The sequence below is a fragment of the Chlorocebus sabaeus genome, chromosome 2 (genome assembly GCF_047675955.1).
Source record: "Chlorocebus sabaeus isolate Y175 chromosome 2, mChlSab1.0.hap1, whole genome shotgun sequence".
NCBI classification, from domain to species: Eukaryota; Metazoa; Chordata; class Mammalia; order Primates; family Cercopithecidae; genus Chlorocebus; species Chlorocebus sabaeus.
In genome coordinates this window covers 94,488,325-94,512,145 of record NC_132905.1, presented here as the reverse complement: position 1 = coordinate 94,512,145, position 23,821 = coordinate 94,488,325, and the positions used below count along the sequence as shown (strand labels likewise).

General features: G+C 39.8%; 1 protein-coding gene and 1 non-coding gene across 2 annotated transcripts in view; one reads left to right on the top strand and one right to left on the bottom strand.

Moving 5' to 3' along the window:
• The window catches only part of DSCAM (DS cell adhesion molecule), an 812,825-nt gene that overhangs the window by 331,875 nt on the left and 457,129 nt on the right, over window positions 1–23,821 (top strand). The window lies entirely within an intron of this gene.
• LOC119619513 (small nucleolar RNA SNORA51) lies at window positions 5,916–6,051 on the bottom strand. The gene has a single exon (XR_005235980.2). It is a non-coding gene; the product is annotated as a small nucleolar RNA SNORA51 (small nucleolar RNA).

Genomic DNA, 23,821 nt, shown 5'->3' with positions numbered 1-23,821 from the left:
GGAGGCTGAGAAATCCAAGAACAAGGCACCAGCACATCCAGTATCTGATGAGGAGGACCCACTTCCTGGTTCATAGACAGCATCTTCCTGCTTTATCCTCAGATGGCCAAAGGGGAGGGGGCTCTCTCAGGTGTCTTTTAAGAGGGCACAAAACCACTCATGAGGGCTCTCAAATCCCCACCTCCTAATACCATCACCTTGCAGGTAAGAATTTCAACAGACAAATGTTGGGCAGATACAATCATTCAGACCATAGCACTGAGATTTTTTTTTTTTTTCATTAGGTTCTCAACTGACTGGATAGTAGATGTTAAACATATCTACAATATACCTTCACAGCAATACCCAGATTAGTGTTTGATGAAATAAGTAGGTATTACTGCAGCCTAGCCAAGCTCACACATAACACTCATTGTCATATATTTACACACACCTAGGAAGAGTAAAAGAAAGGGCTATCTGGATATTTTCTTGAATTACCAGATTCATAAATACAGGTATGTACCACATAATGACATTTCAGTCAGCACCAGACTACATGTATGACAATAGTCCCATAAGATTATAATACTGCATTTTATTGTAACACTTTTATGCTTGGGTATGTTTAGAAATGAAGTGCTTAACATTGTGTTCCCATTGCCTACAGTATTTATGCAGTAACATGCTATATGGATTAGTAGCTTAGGAGCAATAGACTACACAATAAAGCCTAGGCATGTAGTAGGTTATGCCATCTAAGTTTGCGTAAGCACATTCTATGATATTTGCATGACAATGAAATTGCCTAATGACGTACTTATCAGAACATATCCCACTGTGAAACCATGCACAGTTTTATCATGATGGATGAATATCTTCCTATAATTCAATGAAGTACAATTTTAAGGTATTAGGTGGTGAATATATGTATATAACGGCAAACTGCATTGAAAATATGGGCAGATGGTCTGCGAGGCTCTTTGACAGACTGGCTGCCACATGTCAGCAGATGACTGGGCTTGTGCCTCACTCAGCAAGACAGGACACATCTCAGACCCTGAGAGTCTCTTGCAAATGGTCAGAACTCAAGGGTCCATTGGAATGCACACACAGATTCCTATTGAATTGGAATATCGGCTATTCCCTCTGTGTTTAGGAATACTCAGTATTGAGGTTCACTAATACCCATCACGGAGGTTCTATGTGCCCTCCTTGGTCCCCTGTGTCCCTGGACCCAAGGTGTGCCTACCCTCTGCATGAAGCACCCAGATCTCTGTGAAGCAAGAGTCTGCAGAGTCCAGAAAAGCATGAGACCCAGAGGCTGGCACTCGGGCTGAAGCTCACACTCAGAGCCATGTGCAGGACCAAACAGGTGATTAAAAATGAGAGCACTGGGCTGGACCCAGGCTGAACTCAGGAACAGGCAGCAGCAACAAATTTCCAGTAATGAGAGTCTGCCAGAGACACAGCACTGTCACTTTCCTCCTGCCACCTCAGGAGTTAAGCCTAGGCAGGTCTCAGTGCCCACAGCAGCACCCAGAACTGCATCCCAAAGAGGGGATCAGAGAGGAAGCACTTTGGTTTTTTTCACAGCTCTTATTTATGTGTTCTTATGACATGCACTGTCCTGTTTTCATGGTTTTGTTGAAGTTCCAGGTAGAACGGGCTAATGCACATTAAGACTGAAAGCAGAATGTTAAATGGCGTCATAGACATATCAGAAAAGGACGGCTTAGAGATTATCTGAGTCAACCTTGTGCGAAAACTGCTAAAAACTGCCTAACAATGTTATATGGCAGCCTGCAAAGCCTGGCTTTGGGTTCTAGAAGAAAATGTGTGTATGTGTGTGTTGTGTGTGTGTGTATAAATGTGTGTATGTTGGTATATATGTATGTGTATATATATGTATATACAGAGACAGTATATAAGGTGAATATGTACATTTGCATTTATATATAAGTATTTAAATATATAAACATGATATAGATGCACAAAGTGTATGGTGTGGGGGTGCATATATATGTGTACATATATATGTATATGCAGAGAGAGAGTATATAAGGTGAATAGGTACATTAGTATTCATATGTAAATATATACGATGTATATATACGTAAGGTGTGTGGGGGTATATATGCATGCATATATTTAATACATGTATATACATACACAGAGTATATTAGGTATATATACATATGTTAATATATGGTATATATATAGTATATATGTATGTGTATATATGTATATTTACACAAAGAGTATGGTGAATATATATGTATATATAAATATATAAGGTGTGTGTGTATATATATATGGTGCATGTGCATGTGTGTGTATCCGGATTTGCTACCGTCTAATGAATAAACAGATCTGGATTTGAAACACAATGGTGTATATGAACGCTAGCAGAAAAAGCCCATCAAATTTCTCCCACACTGGGGCACTGCAGAGTCCTTCCCTTCTCGAATGTTCTCCCTGGCACTTGTGTTTCTTTCCTTGCTGACCTCTGCCTAGTTGCAGATAAAGATGGATTTTGACAGAACCGGGAAGAGTTGTTCTATCTCCATGGCAACGTCAATTCACATTCTGCAGGTACATTGGCCGCCACTGCCTAAATGAAGGCTCCTGAAGGCTCTGTGTGTTGCCGTGCCTGGCCAAAAATAACTTGGCATGCCACCGTTCCTCACAGCCCCATGGAGAGAGGCATTAAACTGACTGGATGCCAACTGTCAACTCTGTTCCCGTCTTCCTGCTAAAGAGGAAGAAACAGGAACTGCCAGTGTTTGGGGGAGGGGAGTCAGTGAGGCTGCTACGTTGTTTCCATGGTCTGAGAAATATCCCTTTCCTCTGCTGAATGGAACATGAAATACATTCTAACTTGTTCACCCCGGGGGCACCAGATAATTTGTATTTCAGCAGAAGTATTATAATTACATAGTTTAGAGTTAGAATTAATTAGCATTTGGGGAAGTAGTGATAAAACCAAGCAGTTATTAAAAAATTAATTTTAATAGAGGTCAGTTTGGAGAGAGTACTTGGTTTTCTTTTGAAAGATTTGTGTGTGTGTGTGTGTGTGTGTGTGTGTGTGTGTGTGTGGTGGGGGAGATAAAAAATAAAATTATTAAATGATCCTTTAATCAGCCTGAAATGTGAAGCACCTTATCATTAGATGCTACCACTGGATGTTAAAATCCAAATCAGCAGCACACATGCAGAACATATTTCAAAAGAAGTCAAGAGTTAGGTGAGTCTTTGAGGGTTATCTATGAAGAAAAAGAAAGTTTTGTAGTATCCTTTAAAAAGTATATCATGTTCCCAAGAATATGGGTCATAGCAACCTTTTTGATGTTAAACATAGTCAAGAATGATTTCATACACTATCCTAGACACATGAGATACTTAATAATCATTAAATATTGTCTGAGGAATAATTTTTGAAATCAGTTAACATTGCCTATGAGTGTACCGAGTGTGAAGCTCTCGTTGGAGGGCTTGCACACCCGGGAATGAAGTCAAATATTTGCCCTCGTGAAGCTTTTACTTTGTTGTGAGTGAGGAGTCAGAAAAGATTGTAATTTTTAAAAGTATTTTTACCTTCAATTGGAGTTTTACAACACTCCTCTAAGTCTTTCAAATCAAAGACCATCACAGTTAAATTTTAATTTTTTTCTGAAATTGATCACCGTTCCGTGGTTGTATAAAAGACCCTCCTTGTTCTCAGAGGATAATGTTGAAACCTTTAGAGAGAAAGATACATCATGTATGCAACTTACTCTCCAGTTGTTCAGCAGCAACAATAATTGTTTTCATTAGAATGAGAAAAAGGGAAAGCAATGGAGAAAATGAGGCAACTTGTTATCAAGTGGTGAGTGGAAGAGGAAGGTATGCTACAGTTTATTGTACTATTCTTGTAACTACTCCTTCATTTTTATATATTTTTTTCAAAACAATAAGTTAATGCAGTCTATAGCTTTAGGCAGAAACTCTTTTTCAAGAAACAGGAACAGTGTGCAAAATTTATTTTAATTTTTTCTTAAATGAATTCCAAGACTTTTTGAAAATCTACAACAACACTTGTAAATATATACTTCTTTAGTTTTCAGATTATAGTAGGAATTACCCTACTAATATTCTGAAATAAGAAGTTGCCTTTACGGATATACCAATATTTTTAAGCAGTGCCAATTTCTAAGTAATCTTTTCTTAACTTTGCTTCCGAAAATTTGAAAAATGTCCTTTCATCAAAAGCTATAGGCTGCTTATTTAGCTTTTCCTTTTCCTTCCAAGACAAAACCCTTACCGCAGTTTGGGGACAGAATGATCAGCTGACCCACTCCACATCTTTATACTCAAAATCAAAGTTGTTCCCTTTAAAAAGTTCACTGGAGAGGAATATGTGGGATTTGATAAGCTCTGTTGATGGTTTAATAATTATGAATGTTTCACAGACATTATACATTAATCCCACATTTACTAGCATAAGAGCAAAACTAAGGAATGAAAGCAAATTGTTCTGCAGGGTCCATTTGTGCATGCTATTATCATGCCCCATAAAGAAAACAAAATCTTTCATAAAGGATCGTTAGTTTTTTCATCTTATTTACACCATTAGATGTTGCCACAGAACATTGGAATATACATTGGTGCAACCTGAATTGTCTGTCTGCTGTTCATTGAAATCTCTATCCATTTTATGCATTGTCAAAAAGGAAAACAAAGAACCAAAAATACACAGTTTTTTTTTTTAATTAGGAGATAAGCTCTGATTTTCTGATGTGTTAAGTTGAAGCCTGGAGCATTTTCTCACTAATCCAGTGTGAGTTTCTAACAGTGAGCTCTGTTTTAAGAGGAAAAAGGGTGATGTAGCCCAATGAATAAGACAGCCTTGTTCATTTTCCCTGGGATGATGAAGCATTGCATGGCTCCCTGGCTCAGTGAAAACAGGGTGGAAAAACGATCCAGGAATTGTAAATTGAGCATGCAGGGCTCTGCAACAGCTGTCCTGCATCTCTTTGGGAATAAGGAGTAGGGTTCACCATACTTGTCCAGTTTTCTTTGCACTTGCCACTGTTACTCTTAAATTATTTTGGGAGGTTGCTTTCATTTTGGCACATTTTTTGAAGAAAAATGTGTGCCTCCAAGTTCATGCCCAGGTTGTCTGTCCTGATCACACAATGGCCTTGGAGGTTTCTTACGAATTCTGTGTGCAATCTCTCACTGCGTTGCTTACCTAGCAGTTTTGAGTGCAAAGCCTTGAAAATTAATGAAGTGCCTTTCTATTTTCTGTTCCAATCTGTGATCTGGTGCCTGGAGGATATTTTGACTATTTTTGACTTCACTTATGTTTTGTTGTTGTTGTTGTTACATAAAGTTTTTTATTTTTAAATTCTATCTCTAATATGTTATTTTTCTTTTATTCTGTCCATTCATTCAACACCCATGTTGACATAGTTTGGATATTTGTCCCTCCAAATCTCATATTGAAATTTGGCCCCTAATGTTGAAGGTGGGGCATAGTGGAAGGTGTTTAGGTCATAGGGACAGATGCCTCATGTATAGCTTGGTGGCATCCCTGTGATAATGAGTGAGTTCTTTTCCTATTAGTTTATGCAAGAGCTGTTTAAGAGAGACTGACACTTCCCACCATCACTCTTGCTCCTTCTCTGGTCGGGTGACTTACCTGCTCCCTCTTCACCTTCCACCATGATTTGAAACTCCCTGAGGCCCTCACCAGAAGCAGATGTTGGTGCCGTGCTTCTTGTACAACCTGCAGAACCATAAGCCAAATCAATCTTTTCTTTGTAAATTACCCATCCTCATGTATTCCCTTATAGCAGCACCAAACAGACTAAGACGTATATGCATAGTTGTGTTCTTAGATTTTGTTGTTGTTCCCAAGATAGTTCTTCCTTTCTTTTTTTCTTTTCCTTTATCCATGTCTCTTCATTCACATTACAGATCAGGCACAAGACCTGGGCTGAAGTATGTATGGGATAGGTAGGTTACTTTCTCTCCTCTTTCTATGCAGTCAATGTAAGAATCCCAGCACTTCGGGAGGCCAAGGCGGGAGTATCACCCGACGTCGGGAGTTCAAGACCATCCTGAACAACATGGAGAAACACCGTCTCTACTAAAAATACAAAAAATTAGCAGGGCATGGTGGCACATGCCTGTAATACCAGCTAATCGGGAGGGTGAGGTAGGAGAACTGCTTGAACCTGGGAGGCAGAGGTTACGGTGAGCCAAGATTGCACCATTGCACTGCCACCTGGGCAACAAGAGCGAAACTCCATCTCAAAAAAATAAAAACAAAAATAAAAATAAAAAAATAGTGGAGGAAATGGGCAAGCATTGAAGCTGAGAATTTTCTATGGTCCCTTCCCTTCCCTGCAGTTCTGGGAGTGGCCACTAGGGACGCAGTTGTGCTGTTAATGGGTCTTAGGAGAGGCCTTGCCCAGGTGTGAACAAGGGAGGTTAGCGCACTATTACTTTTATGGCATCTAACTATACGGTAGTATAAATTCACTGTGATAACTTCACTGAGCAAAGGTACAAATCGACAAATGGACAACAATTTCTATCATTGATTAATCAAATAGTCAGAAGTCAATAATCTGCTAAGAATATTCTGACCTCTACTGGCCCTGGGCAATAGATGGAGACAGAACAATGCCATCAATGTGAAGACAGCCTCCCACTCTCTCCTCTCCCACTTCTCCTACAGGCTTTGAGGATCACCAGGTTTCACTCCTTCATTCACAGGTGTCTGACGTTTGAGAGTCCGGAACATCACAAGATACCCATAATTTCCCATGACGTGAAGTAATAGAGATGAGATTTAGTAGGAGAGTAAACCTACTTCTCTCCTTGCTGTTGTATCCCCAGTGTGCAGTGGGGTGATTTCCCAGAGTAGGTGTGAAGTCAGTGTTTGTGGAATAACAGATACGAAAGAAAATAGACTCAGTTTTGTAAGAAAGAACAAGGTTCACTCAGGACATAACTAACAAGGGAGTTTCTTCTTATGTGTGATCACTGAATTAATTGGGAGGGAAAGATCACTGCTATGTTAATTTCCTCCTGCAAACACACACAGTCTCTTCTTGCAAGACAGTGCAACCTATCTCCCTTGCCTTTCTCATTGGAGAAAGCTTTTTGCATGCAAGTGTTTCTCCCAAAAGCAAGACCTCAAATAGAATACGTTTTGTAGGTTGGTGAAAGAGTGACTTATGTATAGGCAGAGGTGCAAAGAGACTGTTTTACTGGAAGTGCAGGATTGTAACTTTATCCTATAAAGAATTATAAAATTTGTAGACTCATGGAATATTAGAACTGAAAATAACATTAGTGATTCTAGTTTCATCTTTTCCATGTTTTTAGTTGAGGAAACCTTTTCTTTGGAGAAATGGTAAAGTTAACCACAATCACATTCATTTTGAATATTTTTGTTATTAAGTAACATACGCTAAATTTATGACATTTATTTTTCAATAAGAGCTGTGACATTGATACTCTAATCAAGAAATTAATGTAATAACTTACATTAAGCTGAATTTCTTGTATTTAAAATTTCATCTATATGTGAATGTATTTTTAATGTCACTTTTTATCAGCCCTTTTAACTTGAGGGCTGTGGAAAAATTCCTATTTCTTTATATATAAAATAAAGATTATATCATATCTGTTCTGCTTTCCTCTTTTCTCAAAAGTGAGTGAGAAAATGTGAAAGCACTTTATGAACTATAAAGCAATATACCATGAAGAGAATGACACAAATGAATATAATTTCATTATTCTCCCAAATAAATCCAATCTTTATTATTAACACCTATGGGAACAGTGCAAAAAGAAGTCTGATACATTTTTTAAAGGTCAGGAATTTTGTAGAATTTTTAAACTATAAAAGAAACATGACATGATTTTCGCAAGCATAAATTTCTTGCTTTTATTTGAATACATGAATAAGCACAATACTGATAACCTATGGCTCAGATTTGGCAGGCTTCCAAATTAACCCATCTGGCAGAGGTCTTGTGATCCATGGCAACATCCGGTCCCTGGGTGGGGTCTTATCAGGAGTTCCTCAGATTGTTGACATACTGTTTACTATGTAACTTACAGACACTGAAAAGGATCCTGATTTGTTTCAGAATCAGGAAGTCTGGCTGATGGTCTTGCACACAGACCCTTTAACCTGTATGTTGCGATCTGTAGCCAATGATTGTAACTTCTGTAAGGTACCCTCCAATGAGAAACGACAGCTCTGGTGTGAGGCGTTCCCTTCCTTCTAAACTTTCTTATAAAGATCTTCCAACTCTGGAACACACCCAACTTTTGTTGACTTCCTGAGTCAGTCCTCACATTTAGTTTCCAATAAACCTTTGTCAATCGTCACGTTTGATTTCCAACAAATGTTTATCAAACCATTATCAAGACTCAACCGTCTTAGTTTTGGTCAACAATACTAACATTTTGAGCAACTTATTTAAAAATTGATATATATTAATTCCTAAAAGGAGGACTTATTACACTGTAACAACCAGTCATGTATAAAATGCCACTAGAAAATTCCTCATAAAAATACTATCTCTGTTGAATTAATAAATTCTCCCTTCAATTTCATAGTCTTTTTTTTTTAGAAGCATAGCCTATATAGCGTTTATTTCTATATTGAACCTGGCTATACTCATTAGTGATTTCATAGTGCTTTCTTTGTTATTTTAGAGTGCTTTAGGGGGGCAGTTTTAGATTCTTTTTTGTTTGTTTGAGACGGAGTCTCGCTCTGTCATCAGGGTGGAGTGCAGTGGGCCAATCTCAGCTGACCGCAACCTCTGCCTCCTGGGTTCAAGCGATTCTCCTGCCTCAGCCTCCTGAGTAGCTGGGACTACAGGTGCCTGCCGCCATGCCTGGCTAATTTTTTGTATATTTAGTAGAAACGGGGTTTCACCGTGTTAGCCAGGATGATCTCGATCTCTTGACCTCGTGATCCACCCACTTCGGCCTCCCACAGTGCTGGGGTTACAGGCGTGAGCCACCTCACCCAGCCTAGATTCTTTTAGAGAAAAATCAAAGCATTTCTAATAAAGTTTGCTTTCTGTTCTAGTTTTGTTTGGCTTCAGAATGCATGTATAAAATTTTTATAACTTCACTGAGTATGAAGGCATTGTGCTCGGGCCTCGTTTCTGTTTTTCAGTGTGATTACATATGAGCTCTTTCATAGAAATTTTACTAAATAGTGGTCACTGTGTGTGAAATGCTGCTTATTCACTGGGTTCATGTCTGTGTCTGGTTTTCCTCATCATTCTGAACCCACTGCATATTGGCATTTGCCATTGGGGTGAACGTACACAGGCCTTTTGGGAAACCAGGCTCAGGCCCCAGGCTCTGAGTCAGAGGAACAAAGGGGAGATGTCATTCCCTCACCTCCTCCCAGTGAAAAATAGAAAATGAAATCTCCTTTGGATACTTGGCAAGGATCTAGCAGATATTTCTCCAGTGTGAAAGAAAAGGGTCTTGGAAAAAGACCCTTTGCTAATCAATATACAAGTAGGAAAGAGTAGAGAGGTGTGACATCTTGGGCATTAGGGTTCACTGCCTGAACTCCTTTTGAATTCTACTTTCTGTTTTATTTTCTTGGAATTTATGGCTGCAAATGACTGTGCTTTTGGCAACTGAAGGCCTGATGAAAGTTCTTCCCTTGCCTATGTAACAAGTGACGCTCACGGACTGACATCAACTTCCAAAAATATGAAGAATTTTAGAGAAAAAAAACCACTCTTCAATGAGGACAAGTTGCAATTTTTTACACAGAGGAAACAACAATAACTTTGTGTTTTAGGTATTAGGGAGCTTACCCATGTTCAGGCCATTTTACCAAATTTAATTTTTTTTTTTTTGAGACGGGAGTCTCGCTCTGTCGCCCAGGCTGGGGTGCAGTGGCCGGATCTCAGCTCACTGCAAGCTCCGCCTCCCGGGTCTACGCCGTTCTCCTGCCTCAGCCTCCTGAGTAGCTGGGACTACAGACGCCCGCCACCTCGCCCGGCTAGTTTTTTGTATTTTTTAGTAGAGACGGGGTTTCACCGTGTTAACCAGGATGGTCTCGATCTCCTGACCTCGTGATCCACCCGTCTCGGCCTCCCAAAGTGCTGGGATTACAGGCTTGAGCCACCGCGCCCAGCCAAAAAATTTTTAATAACCAAAATTTTACCTTAGAAATGTAGTATTTAGCCATCATTCCTTTTGTCAAAATATTGTTTTTCTGGCTGGACACAACGGCTTATGCCTGTAATCCTAGCACTTTGGGAGGCTGAGGCAAGAGGATTACTTGAGACCAGAAGTTTGAGACCAGCCTGGGCAATAGAAAAAGACCTTGTCTTTATAAAAAAGTAAAAAAAAAAAAAAAAAAAAAAAAAACATAAATAAATAAAAATTTAAAAATAAATAAATAAATAAATTAGCCAGCTGTGGTGGTTTGCACCTGTGGTCTGAGTGACTCAAGAGGCTTAGGGAGGTGGTTCCCTTGAGCCCAGGAGTTTGAGGCTACTGTGAGCTATGACTGCACCACTGCATTCCAGTCTGGTCGACAGGGCAAGACTCTGTCTTTAAATAATAGTAATGATAACAACAGCAACAATACTAATTTTAAAATGTTATTTATCTCCATGTTTAAATGCCAAACAGTTAGCATTTTTAATTTGATTTAAATTAACCTATGCTTGGGATCTTTTACCGTTACCAATTTGCATTTGAAATACAGAATAGAGTTATTCTAATAATCCAAAAATGGACTTTTTAGATCTTTCCCTTCTGTTTTTGATTTATAAATAGCATATTAATTCCCATTTAAAGTGTGGATGCAGTGTGGCTGTCAGCATATTCCATTTTAGTAATTTCACTATTGATTTATTTCTTTTGTAAAAGTTACAAAAGCAATGGTTATTTGCTTTCGCAAATAGAAGTGACTCAGAATGGTAAATACTTACAGTTCATGTTTTCTTCCCTGCCTGACAGTGTGAGTCAGAAATTAAATAAATCGGTGATGAAATTCCTAGAATGGAATCTGCTGGGACCCACACTGTGTCCACACTCCATTCTCTCCTCTACAACCAAATTAAACATACTCTCTCCAAGTAGGGTGGTTCCACTTAGCAAAATAAAAGTGACTGAACTCTACCCATTTTCCCACAGGTGCATTTAACAAATACTGGTGGCTTTTGGTTGCAAAGGTCCAGGGATTGGTGCTCTTGGAGAGCAGTTCAGGGAAAGGGCCTGTATGCAGGAATGGAGGGGCAAGGGGATACAGAGAAAGCTGCTCTGTGATGGTCTGTCCACAGGGCAGCTCCAGCAGTCTCCTGTGAATGCAATTTATTTTTATTTATACATTTTTTTTTTTTGAGACAGAGTCTTGCTGTGCTCTATCACCCAGGCTGTAGTGCAGTGGCATGATCACTTCAATCTCCACTTTCCAGGCTCAAGAGATCCTCCTGCCTCAGCCTCCCGAGTAGCTGGGACTACAGTTGCACACCACCATGCCCATCTAACTTTTGTATTTTTTGTAGAGAGGGAGTTTCACTATGTTCCCCAGGCTGGTCCCAAACTCCTGAGCTCGTGTAATCCACCTGCCTCAGCCTCCCAAAGAGCTGAGATTACAGATGTGAGTCATCACATCCAGCTGTAAATATAAGTTATATTCACAAATGTAAGACAGACGTTAGAGTACATGATTTGCCTGCTATAGAAATACAGCAGTGTGTAGTGAAAATGTAAATGCTGTATTTTTTACCCATAAGACAAATAGAAGAGCTATATGCTTTAATGATGCATAGGACTATTTTCTGAAATCTGCTACTGGTATTGAATGGTTGTGGCTGTTATTTATTTATTATTATTATCATCATCATCATCATCATCATCATTTGAGACATAGTCTAGCTCTGCCACCTAGGCCAGAATGCAGTGACGTGATCTCGGCTCACTGCAACCTCCCCCTCCAGGGTTCAAGCAATTCTCCTGCCTCAGCTGGGATTACAGGCGTGCACCACTATGCCTGGCTAATTTTTGTATTTTTAGTAGAGACAAGGTTTCACCATGTTGGTCAGGCTGGTGTCGAACTCCTGACCTCATGATCCGCCCACCTCAGCCTCCCAAAGTGCCCGTATTACAGGCATGAGCCACCGTGTCCAGCCAAGTTGTGGCTGTTATTTTAACATAGAAAGTCTATTTTCCAATCAAAGTGTAACTTCTCTAATAATATGCTTTGTATTTGTGATTAATGTTCTAGTAATATAGGACAAATAATTTTTTTCCTTTTTTGATTGCCACTAGGCCAGTATTTTTTGTATTATGGTTAAAGTTGATATTTTAGTAACAGAATAAGAAAATATATCTTTTTCCCTTTATAACCACCAATCTGATGTTTCCCATGTAACAGTTTTTTTCCTGGATATACCTAGTGATTCCTGAATTTTCTTACTATAGCTTACCCACTGTTACTGGCTCTTTGCTTTAAATAATCTTGACACATAGTCCTCATCACAGATCCACATTTTCTTTGGCCATATATACAAACTCGACAGTATGGTGTTGGAAACGTGAAAGGGCTGCTAACTCTCCTGAATCTGCTGTCATTGGTTATCAAACACCATGTAAGCACTTTATAGCTGAATGAAGCTGATTTTGTTTGAGCCACTTGATTTTTCCAGTGAAGCAAGGAGGAGCAAATAAGTGGTAAAAACAACCTTGGCTTGTTTTATTTTTCCTCCATGAAGTGAGTCTGTGACTCCCACTGGTATTTTTCATGTTTATCATGGACGTCCCAGGCAGTAGCAAGTTCTGAGAAATGGTATCTAACCTTTCAAATTGAAGATTTTATTTGCTAGAATATTCATTCGTTCTTGCTTATCTCAAAATCAGGTGGGATGAGCGTTGTTACTGAACCCTCGCGCATGAACTTGAGATCAGTTGGTAGCTAAGCCTTGCTGATGCTTATTTGTCTTTGAGATTAACAGAGTAGCTTATAAAATGCATTACGTATTTTTGAAATGCAAGCATGAAGTGCATTAGTAACAAATCTCCTTCAGTAAATCTTTAAGAATCTGGAAAAAAAAAGCACAAGTCAGTTCAAGAGTATTCTATCCATGGTTCACTTTGCAGCAGTGTCTTTATATCTTGTTTTGTGCGTGTGTGGTTCTTTGCATCACTTTGAACATCTTCTTGAATGAAAATGAGTCAGATACAGCTACTTTGCTCGTCTCCTGTAGACACACACTTTGATTAATAGAGTTGTTGGTGAAGTGTTAAAAGTCAAGAATGTTGTTATCACCACACGTAGAGGGACTGGATATGGGGAGCATAGTGGGATTTTAAATGAGAAGTACTGCATATCATAATCATAGAGCAACTCCCTGAGTGATTTCACATGATGAGCCGAGCTTCCCCAAAGAGGAATTTAATTGGCATATTTGAAGCTAGAAGTTTCTGACAGCCACCCCAGACCTTAGCAACAGTCTGTTCTCTTAGTAAGAGTCCCTGTAAACAGGTGGGAAAATTAAGGCACTCCAAATGTTTATCAAGTGTAGAACATTCATTATAGTATTTACCTTTTAGAGGTATTCTCTGAAATTCCATAAGGCAGTTTAAGCAAGCCACCAGCTGTTGTAAAGGGAATGAGAAAGCTCTGACTAACAGACTTCTTAGAATTTACCAGACTCTTTTTTTCTCAGAATGCTATGAATAAATCATAGACTTTCACTAGACTTTCCTATTCCTTATCAAATAGCAAATAAACTGGCTAAAAATAACTGGAAGAAATCTTTTAGCATGTAAGAGAATACTCACCTACATGGAAATAGCTCTATCCTGTTTTCTTTTGTAAAATTGCAGAAAAGAAAAAAAAAAAAAAGTCATTTCAAACTGTGCTGAATCTCTGGCAGGTTTTGAACCCAGCTGCCTGTCGTGGTTTGGGTCTCTGTACTGTGTGAGGGATGGTAGGCTAGATCCACTTCCACTGGTTTTTCTAACTCATTCTTCTCAAAGTTGCTGCAAGACTTTCCCATTATTTCCAGCTACCTGTGAAATGGGCAGTGAGGACATGGGACACAGTATCACAAAACCAAGTCATTGATAGGCTCTTACCTTCCACCTGGTGGGGGCCTCAGTCTTCCTTTGAATCTTCTGAGTAACATAGCACCAGAGAGCCATATAAACAGCCCTTGATTTCCAGCCTCAGAGGCAGACATGAGAGCTGGTATGATAGTCAACTTTTACTGTATCTTATTCATATACTATACAAATAAGGGAATAAATACAAATAATAAGATTTTTTTCTGATAATGAAATAATGCATGTTTCCACTGAATGGTTTTAAAACTACAAATAGTTACTAAGAAAAAAAATAAAATCCACTTACAGTTTCATCCCCAGAGATATGTAATCAGGGCCTCTGTATTGAACAGTTCAGCGGGGGAGTCCAGGTTCCATTGGAACACAGCATGGATGGCAGTCCCAGAAATTGTGCAACTTGGGGCTTAAACAGCTGTTAACATCTTATGTCATCAGTTATTTGAGTCTTTCACATCGCGTATGTAGTTCTTTTGTTGTTGTTCTTTTTTTATTTTGCTTTCTGAAATTAGTACCATGCCATGCTGACAGTTTAAAGCTTGTTTTATCCTGTATGTCTTAATGTAATGCCCACTAACCACAGTATTCCACATCGAGAATTCTGTTCTCAGTGAGAGGTGCACTATTCTCCTGAGGGAGGGCTGAGGCAGGAGGAAGTTCCCAGACTTAAAGAAGGAGTGGAGAATAGGGAAGGCGGGGACAGCTCTGCGCCCTGTGACCATCACCATTGCTAGGACCTGATTCTTGATGCCCTCCTGGCTGAGGAGTCAGCCAACATCCCTGGTACAGACTTGGTGTTATTGAGTGAAAAACAAATCCTCTTCCTCCTCCCTCCTCGTCCTTCTCTTTTCTCACTCTTTTATCCTCTCTTCCTCTTTCCTCTTCTCTTCTCTTTCCTTTCCTCACTGTTCTAAGCCTCAGGCTGTTCATTTCTAGAGCTGGCCAGATAGAACAGTGAGTCACGGTGAGATATTTTGTCCCATGGGTTTGTTCAACCAGAAACGTGTATGAGCCACTGCTTGGGGAGTTCTGGTGCTCTTTTGAAATATCCAATATCATCTTTCCTTTGAAAGCCTAGAAGAGATGTTCCACTAGTCAGTGAACTAGCAGCAGTGATCAACTACAATGATAACCCATGACCATCCATTCACAATGGCAGTAAATCAATGCCAATTCAGACCTGAATTTTAGCAGGTCAAATACGGTTCCAAGTTGCACAGTGAAGATACTATCCAGCTACAACTAAAACCAAAACCAAATCAAACAAATACGTGAAAATCAGAGCTAGATCTTAATCTTTGTGGCTTGAGAAATTCAGAGAAAATAGGACCCTGGGTAAGCCCTGCAATTAAAGAGACTAATGTCGATGACTTAAAGATTTGTGTTCCAGATCTTCAGTGTACTTTTGTTTGAGAGTTCTTGTAGCTACCTGTGGTAGGTAACCCACCAAAAATCAGCGGATCTACAGCATGAAGTTGGCATCTGACAGCCCATTGACAGCACTGGCACCTGCTCACTTGCTCATTCTAGCTGCAGCAGTTGGTGGGAGAGACGTGCGCTAGTCTTGTTATAAGTGCATGTTAATAAGATTTTCTCTGATAATGCAGGAAAGCTGGGGACAGAGGTGGCTAGAGTTCATTTTTCAAAGATAGCGTTTCTAGTCTGGTCAGATGCATCCATAAGAGGGGAAATAAACAGTGTAGGCTGATACTCATCCAGTACTAATTTCCTCTTGGTAGAAGCATATCAGGCGGTGAGTGAATACTGGGCAATGCCCAAAGACTTGAAGAATGGGAGTCTCAGCTCCAAGGTCGGTGGAGTGCTCTTTGAATTTAGCCCTGCAGCCCATCAGCAGTGTGGCCTTTGGCAAATCACTCTCCAAAACCTGGTTTCTTCTTCTGTAAAAGTAGCATAATAGAACTTCTTATTGTGTAACATTGTTGGGAAGTAGGAATTAAAGAGAATATGTGCAAGTGACTTTGTGGCAGATGTTTCCTTAGAGGAATGCTATGGTTCTAACTGTCAGCATCACTGTCGCAAATGAGAGGTTCTTAACCTGCTGTGTGCCGTAGAGCTCTCTGGCAAACTCATGGAACCCATGGAACTCACCTCAGGATAGTTTTGTTAAATAAAAAAATATATACATAACATTATAAAGGAAATCATTTAGCAAATTATTATTAATATATATGTTAGGCAGAATTATGACTCCCCAAAAATGCCCTTGTCTTAGTTGCCAGACTTGTGAATATGTTATGTTCCATGGCAAGGGGAAGTTAAAGGTGGAGATAGAATTAAGTTTGCTACCCAGCTGTCTTTGACATAAGAAAATTATTGTGGATTATCTGGGTGAACCCAATGTCCTTAAAAGTAGAAGGAAGAGACAGGAGAATCCGTGTCAGAGTGATGCAATGGGAAGCTCAAGGGGCCATTGCTGGCTTTGAAGATGGAAGGAGACCATGAACTAAGGGATGTGGGCAGCCTCTAGAAGTTGGAAAAAATAAGGAAATAGATTCTCCCCTCGAGTCTTTAGAAAGAAGACAGGCTGCCAAACCCCTTGCTTTTAGCCCAGCATGAACCATTGTGGATTTATGGCCTACAGAACTGTAGACAATACATTTGTATTCTTTTATGTCATCATGTTTGTGGTGATTTGTTACTGCAGCAATAATAAACTAATGTAGTTATTAAATTAGATAAAATCCATGATGTATGATATGTTCTTCTTGATTAATGTATTAAATTACATGCTAGATTTGTGTCGATAGCAAATTTTAAGAAGCTATTAGTGTCAATAAAAATGTATAGAGAGCTATATCTGAAATGTGATTTTGCAAATATTAGTAATTTGCAAATATTAGTAATTTTTATTGATGATGAAGTCACAGTACTAATACTACTGTGGTTTGTTGCCTATATTAATAATTTTACATTTTAAATTTCAGTTAGAGGTTAGTGAAAAATAGAAAAAATTTTTTCCTACACCCAGCTTCATGGAGCTTCCTGAATTTTATGCATAGAGAGTACACAGGCCCCAGATTAAGAGTCCCTGGCTTAGATATATGAAAGAATGAGAAACTTTCTAAGTTCTTCAAGATATATACAATTTAAAAGCAAAATCAGAAAATCACTGCAACTGGAAAGAAGATTAGTAATCCATTAGCTGGCCAGGCACTGTGGCTCAGGCCTGTAATCCCAGCACTTTGGGAGGCTGAGGTGGGTGGATCACAAGGTCAGCAGATCGAGACCAGCCTGGCTAACACAGTGAAACCCCATCTCTACTAAAAAAGATACAAAAAAAAAAAAAAAAAAAATAGCTGGGCGTGTTGGCAGGCGCCTGTAATCCCAGCTTTTCGGGAGGCTGAGGCAGAAGAATGGCGTGAACCCGGGAGGTGGAGCTTGCAGTGAACCCAGATCGCACCACTGCAGTCTAGCCTGGGCAACAGAAATAAACAAACAAACAATCGATTCCCACTACCTCGGTGTACGGTACCTCATTTTCCAAGCAAAAACCTCCTTTAGGAAACACACTGAAGACTAAAGTAAGGTCAAGACAGGCAGTTTTACATCTCAACTCTCTAAATACAAATAGCAATTGCTAATATTAATAAGTCTTTTTTTTCTGTTTTGTCATATCCTAGTGTTTTCAGTTTAAACTAAGCCACCATACATAGCTAAAAGAAAGAGAAACACATACATAGTCCCTAGTATATATATATATATTTTTAACACAAGTTAATATAAAAGCAAATGTATGTCATAAAAACATATATATAGAGAGAAGGACGGAGTCTCGCTCTGTTGCCCAGGCTGGAGTGCAGTGGCGCGATCTCAGCTCACTGCAAGCTCTGCCTCCCAGGTTCAAGCAATTCTCCTGCCTCAGCCTCCTGAGTAGCTGGAACTACAGGCGCCTGCTGCCACGCCCAGCTAATTTTTGTGTTTTTAGTACAGATGGGATTTCACCATGTTAGCCATGGTGGTCTTGATCTCCTGACCTCATGTTTTTGATCTTTCACGGTCTTACTTTCCCAACCTAGTTCTCAGGAAGTCTGGCTTTCCCTCAGCATGGGCCTTAATCTCTATATAGACTTGGACAACACGTAGGACTTCTCCCACTCTCAATCTATTCCTCTGCAGCACATGCAGTCTGATTGTTGTTGTCTAGTCCATGCACTGTAGCATTCCATAATTCTATCAATTTAGGTAGAATTTGAGAGTCTATGAATATGGCCATTTTGCTGAGAATCATTTTTACTCCGAATAATGAGTCCTTGTTGAATCTTTGTTCATTTAAATACTCCAGTGTGACATTAAAATTTATGTTGAGAGATAATTTTTCAAAGTCTTTTTTTTCTCAGAATCGCAGAAATATGAAAACTGAGTTTGCGTTTAATTGGTATAAGTTATTCCTTTGAAATTACAACTGATTTCTTGGTGGCATGCTTACTGTGAGGGAAGATGTGCTAATAGTGCTTAGAAGATGAAGCAGTATTTTCAACAGTCTGCTCATTGTAAACTTCTGGTTTCAATAAAATAAGAAAAGGTCCACAAACAATTCAAAAGAAGTAATTCACAGACATATCTCATTACTCTACTGCTGGAAGATGGTTGCTGTAGGCCATGAAGGGGTGCCGGGTGTCATCTGCATGCCTGGACATGAACAGAAAATGAAATATCACTGAAGCCAGACAAGGAGCACAGTCTCTAAGTGCCTTCTACAGAGCAGGTCCTAAGTATTCAGTTGTAACACAGCCCTTCAACCCTAACGTAGAAACATACAATGAAAGTAAATCTAACTCCTGAGCCCTAAAATAAGAAATGAGTTAATTCAACAGAGACTGAGATTTTTCTATGTTTTGTTTATCACTTAATTAATATTCAGGAATCTCTAAAAGGTCTTCTTTGATAATGCAGCACTAGCAAATGGATTTCTCCTCTGTTAGGGGCAGTTAGATCAAACCTCCATTGCTTTTGTTCCTGTTTATTTTAACCGAGGACTGGCAAATTTTCAAAAAGTATACTTTTAAAAATTTTTGCACAGATATCAAGTTAAAGTCTTGGACTATGTGGTTGCAGTAAATTTTGAAGTTATAGTAAGTTGCTAATTTTGAACTTTAAAAGGCACAAAACAGGCTCATCTTGGTCTTTGAAATATGTTATCAATGCTCAGAACCCCCTGGGTCATTGAATTTAGGTCAATATAGAGTTGACCTTTGTTATGGGTTAAATGTTGTCCCACTCAAAATTTATGTATGTGAAGTCCTAACCCCTCCTTCCATGTCTCTGAAAGTGACCTTATTTGGAAATAGGGTTGTTGCTGATATAATTAGTTACGATTAGGTCATACTGCAGAAGGGTGAACCCTTAATCCCATATGACTTGTTCCCTTATAAAAAGGGGAAATGTGGATATAGACACAGATGCACACATATTGGGAACACTCTGTGAAGACTGGAGTTATGCTGCCACAAGTCCAAAACTACTTGAAGCTGGGAGAGAAGTCTGGGTCGGATCTTTCCCCAGCATCTTCAAAGAAAGCAAGGCCCTGCAGGTACCTTGGTCTCAGAATCCTAGCCCCCAGAAATGTTGTTCAAACCACTCAGTTTGCAGTGTCTTGTTATGGCATTCCTAGTCACTAATACCACCCTTTCACATGCTCCAGCCAATTCACCCCCAGGCACTTATCCAGTTCAGACATTGGGCGTATTATCTTATAGAAAGCATGTGAGACATGGCTGCCTAGTTCTCCAAATAATTCTAACAACTTTATGAGTCATTTATCTTGTCTGGGCCCTAAGCTTTATTCACCTGCTAATTGATGAGTTTTTGAGTTTTTCTTAAATCTTTCAATTTACCTGTCCCTAAGGAGAGCGTAACATAAAACCCCAGAGGGTTTGGGATATGCCCAAAGCAGCCCATTGCCAGCTTAAACTGTCTGTTAAACTTGGGTTGTCTTGAAAAGTCATGTGGATATTTTATCCTTTGCCACATTATATGTGTTTAGTTTAATATGAAATAATATTTTAAATGGCCCATTGTTATATAATCTTGAAGTGTTTGTAACGTGAACTATACTTACCCGATGAATTCCTAGTCTCTGACATATCACCCCATACCCCAAATACTTGGAACCCATTTGGTCCCTGCCAGCCCTGTGGTTCCTGCCAGCCCTAACACTGCACGATCCTAGGGCTTCTCGTAGGTAGGTTATATCACAAAGACCACACTGTGTCTGTGTGCACAAGTCCCCCAGAAAATTTCTGGAATGAGTTAGCATAACATTAAAATACTCATGGAACCAGTTTTGCTGGACGGTATGGAAAATAGAATGTCATAAGGGGTACCTGGGTCGGTGGGGCAGGTCCCAAGCAGGATACCTTGATCTTGGAAAGTTTGTTTAAGGGATCCTTTCATCTTGTGTAAAAGAACCGGTGACAGTCAAGAAAAATGACTTAGATTCTGGGTCCTACACCACTGCCTTCCCCACTGAAGTAATTCATGACCGAGTCACTTAAAACCAGGGACATCATGCACAGCCTCCAAATAGCAAGGGAGGGAATAGCTGCCCCTGGAGTTTGGTAATGCCCTCAGCTTTGCCTAAACCCCTATCAACCTGACAAGTTTCCTTATCTGGAAAATTGGAAAAACGATCTGTCATAGGTCTACTGTGAAGACTAAATAACATATAGCAAATATTTCTTATAAATTATAAAATGCTGTAGGGGCATTAGGGATGAATATTTGGTACATTTCTAAGTAGATCTAAAAGGCGTTGATTGAGCTACTGATAGGACTGATCTGCCTTGTGCTTGGGGCCAGTTTGGAGTGTGGGTGGGTGTGTGTGTGTGTGTGTGTGTGTGTGTGTGTGTGTGTGTGTGTGTTACAAAGTCTTGCTTTGCAGCCCAGACTGGACTACAGTGGCATATTCATAGCTTACTGCAACTTCCACCTCCCAGGCTTAAGCCTCCAAGGCTCAAGTGATCTTCCCACCTCAGCTTCCTGAGTAGCTGGGACTACAGGCACACACCACCATGGCTTGCTAATTTTTCTATTTTTTGTAGAGCCAGGGTTTCACTATGTTGCCCAGGCTGGTTTCGAACTCCTGGGCTCATGTGATCCTCCTGCCTTGGCCTCCTGAAAGTTCTAGCATTATAGACATCAGCCACCACACCCAGCCCAGTTTGGTTTATGATGTACATAAACTAAGAGGGTGACATATTGAGAACAAGATTCTCAAGGCTTCAATTAATGCAAACATTTTTATAAAAAGTAAGAGTAGAAATGATATGACAAGACTGAAGGAGTATAGTGGCATGTAGATAAAAGGGTCAGCAGATGTCAAATACCCTTTTCAACGTAGGGAGCAAAGACTAATCAATCATCTTCAAAAAATGCAGTGAGTTTGAATCGTTGGAGAACCGGCAAGACCATCTGTAAAACTCCGAAGTGGTAATATATATTAGGGGTGAAATCAAATGAGCAAAATATGGGATGGACTGGCTGCTCATCAATATGGCAAGATACTAGACTTTGATGGGACAGCACCCAACTTCAACACAATTAGATTTTAGCTATTTTTTTAAATAAAAGAAAAGAAATCAAAGGTCTCGTTTTCTCAATAAGATGGAAGTGAACCTCAAGTACTAGCCATTTGCAAAACTGTCTGGTGAATACACCATATATATCTGTAGAATAAATCCATAGTGTGATATCACAGGAGGATGAATACTTTACATCTATTTTGGGGGTATCTATCCTGTGCTGGGGACTGTACTATAGGCACTAGCTATGCAACAACAGGCAAAAACCAAAAAGACAAAAATCGCTGTTCTCATGAAACTTATATTCTATAGCAAGGAAGAAAGACAAATAACTGTATTCAGGAAGCAGTGATCAATGCCCAGAAGAAAAATAAAGTAGGTTAAACGTCGAAGGATGACGAGGGTGGTGCTAGACGTGGAGAGCCCGTAGGTTACAGGGAAGTGAGTGGCTGAGGCTGGTGGAAATGGGGAAACAGAAGGAAGAGTTAGTGCACAAACTCTGTCATGGCTGGGAAATTCAGGACCAGTGAGAAGGTCTGGGTTGCTGGAATTTCTGAAAGCAGATAAGAAGGGGAGGAGAGGGGATCTGAGAGGCCAGGCCGTGAAAAGTCCTGTAAGGATTCTGGGCTTTCTTTTGAGTGAGATAGGAATCAATTGAGGAGCTGCAAGAAAGTAAACAGCAGGGAGAAGCGGACAGCATCTCTGCACCTTTACATCCTCCCAACTCCTTTCTGCTCCGTCCAGCCCTGGCCATGCGGACAGCTGCTTCCCTCTCAGCAGCCCCACTCTGGACCAGGTGAGGAAGGGTGCCAGCATTTTAAATGCTCCATGCTAATCCCTCCAAGAAATGACCTTTCCTTCATTAACCCCCTAGAATCCTTTGAAGCAATGGAGCCACCGTCTTATTTGTACTTGTATTGGTTTCTACAGATTCATATGTTTCTTAGCCTTAGAAATACGCTGAAGATTCATAAATCAAGATTCATTTGAAAAATTCGTTCTTTCCATTTATTATTATTATTATTATTATTATACTTTAAGTTCTAGGGTACATGTGCATAACGTGCAGGTTTTTTACATATGTATACTTGTGCCATGTTGGTGTGCTGCACCAATCAACTCGTCAGCACCCATCAGCTCGTCATTTACATCAGGTATAACTCCCAATGCAGTCCCTCCCCCCGCCCCCCTCCCCGTGATAGGCCCCAGTGTGTGATGTTCCCCTTCCCGAGTCCAGGTGATCTCATTGTTCAGTTCCCACCTATGAGTAAGGCACATAAGAAAACTTCACAGCCTTGCAACAGAATGTTAAGCTTAGGCTGGGCACGGTGGCTCACACCTGTAATCCCAGCACTTTGGGAGGCTGAGGCGGGCGGATCACCTGAGGTCGGGAGTTTGGGACCAGCCTGACCAACATGGTGAAACTCTGTCTCTACTAAAAATACAAAAATTAGCTGGGCGTGGTGGTGCACGCCTGTAATCTCAGCTACTCGGGAGGCTGAGACAGGAGAATCGTTTGTACCCGGAAAGTGGAGGTTGCTGTGAGCCGAGATTGCGCCACTGCACTCCAGCCTGGGCAACAAGAGCAAAACTCTGTCTCAAAACAAAAAATAAATGAGTACTAAGATTAATGCCTTTAAAAATGTATTTTCATGAGAAAAGAGGCAGCTCATGGATGACCTCAGTGAAATCAGTACATTCTCTGTGGAGACAGTCTTTATTCATTATTCACAATGAATAAAAATAGGGAGCATGATTTTTAAAAATGGAGGACTCAAGACATAGATTGAAAAGGGGAGCACAAATATGAAACTCACAGCAATAATACTAAATATAACACACCTGGGTAGAAGCTCATCTTCTCTGGTCTTTGGGACAGAAGTAATAACAATACTTCAAATATGTATTTGAAGAATATATATTTTAATATACAAAGAGGTGGGGTTGTCACATAAAATACAGGATGCCCAGTTCAATTTGAATTCCTGATAAAACATAATATTTAGTGTGAGCATATCCAAAATATTGTGTGGGGGCATACTTACACTAAAAATTTAGTTACATAGTACATATGTAACTAAAATTTAGATTTAAGTGGTGTCCTGTATTAGCTAAATATGGTAACCCTACTGAGAAGAGACTACTAATTCTACCTGTAGGCTGTATGAAGTAATATTTGCAGT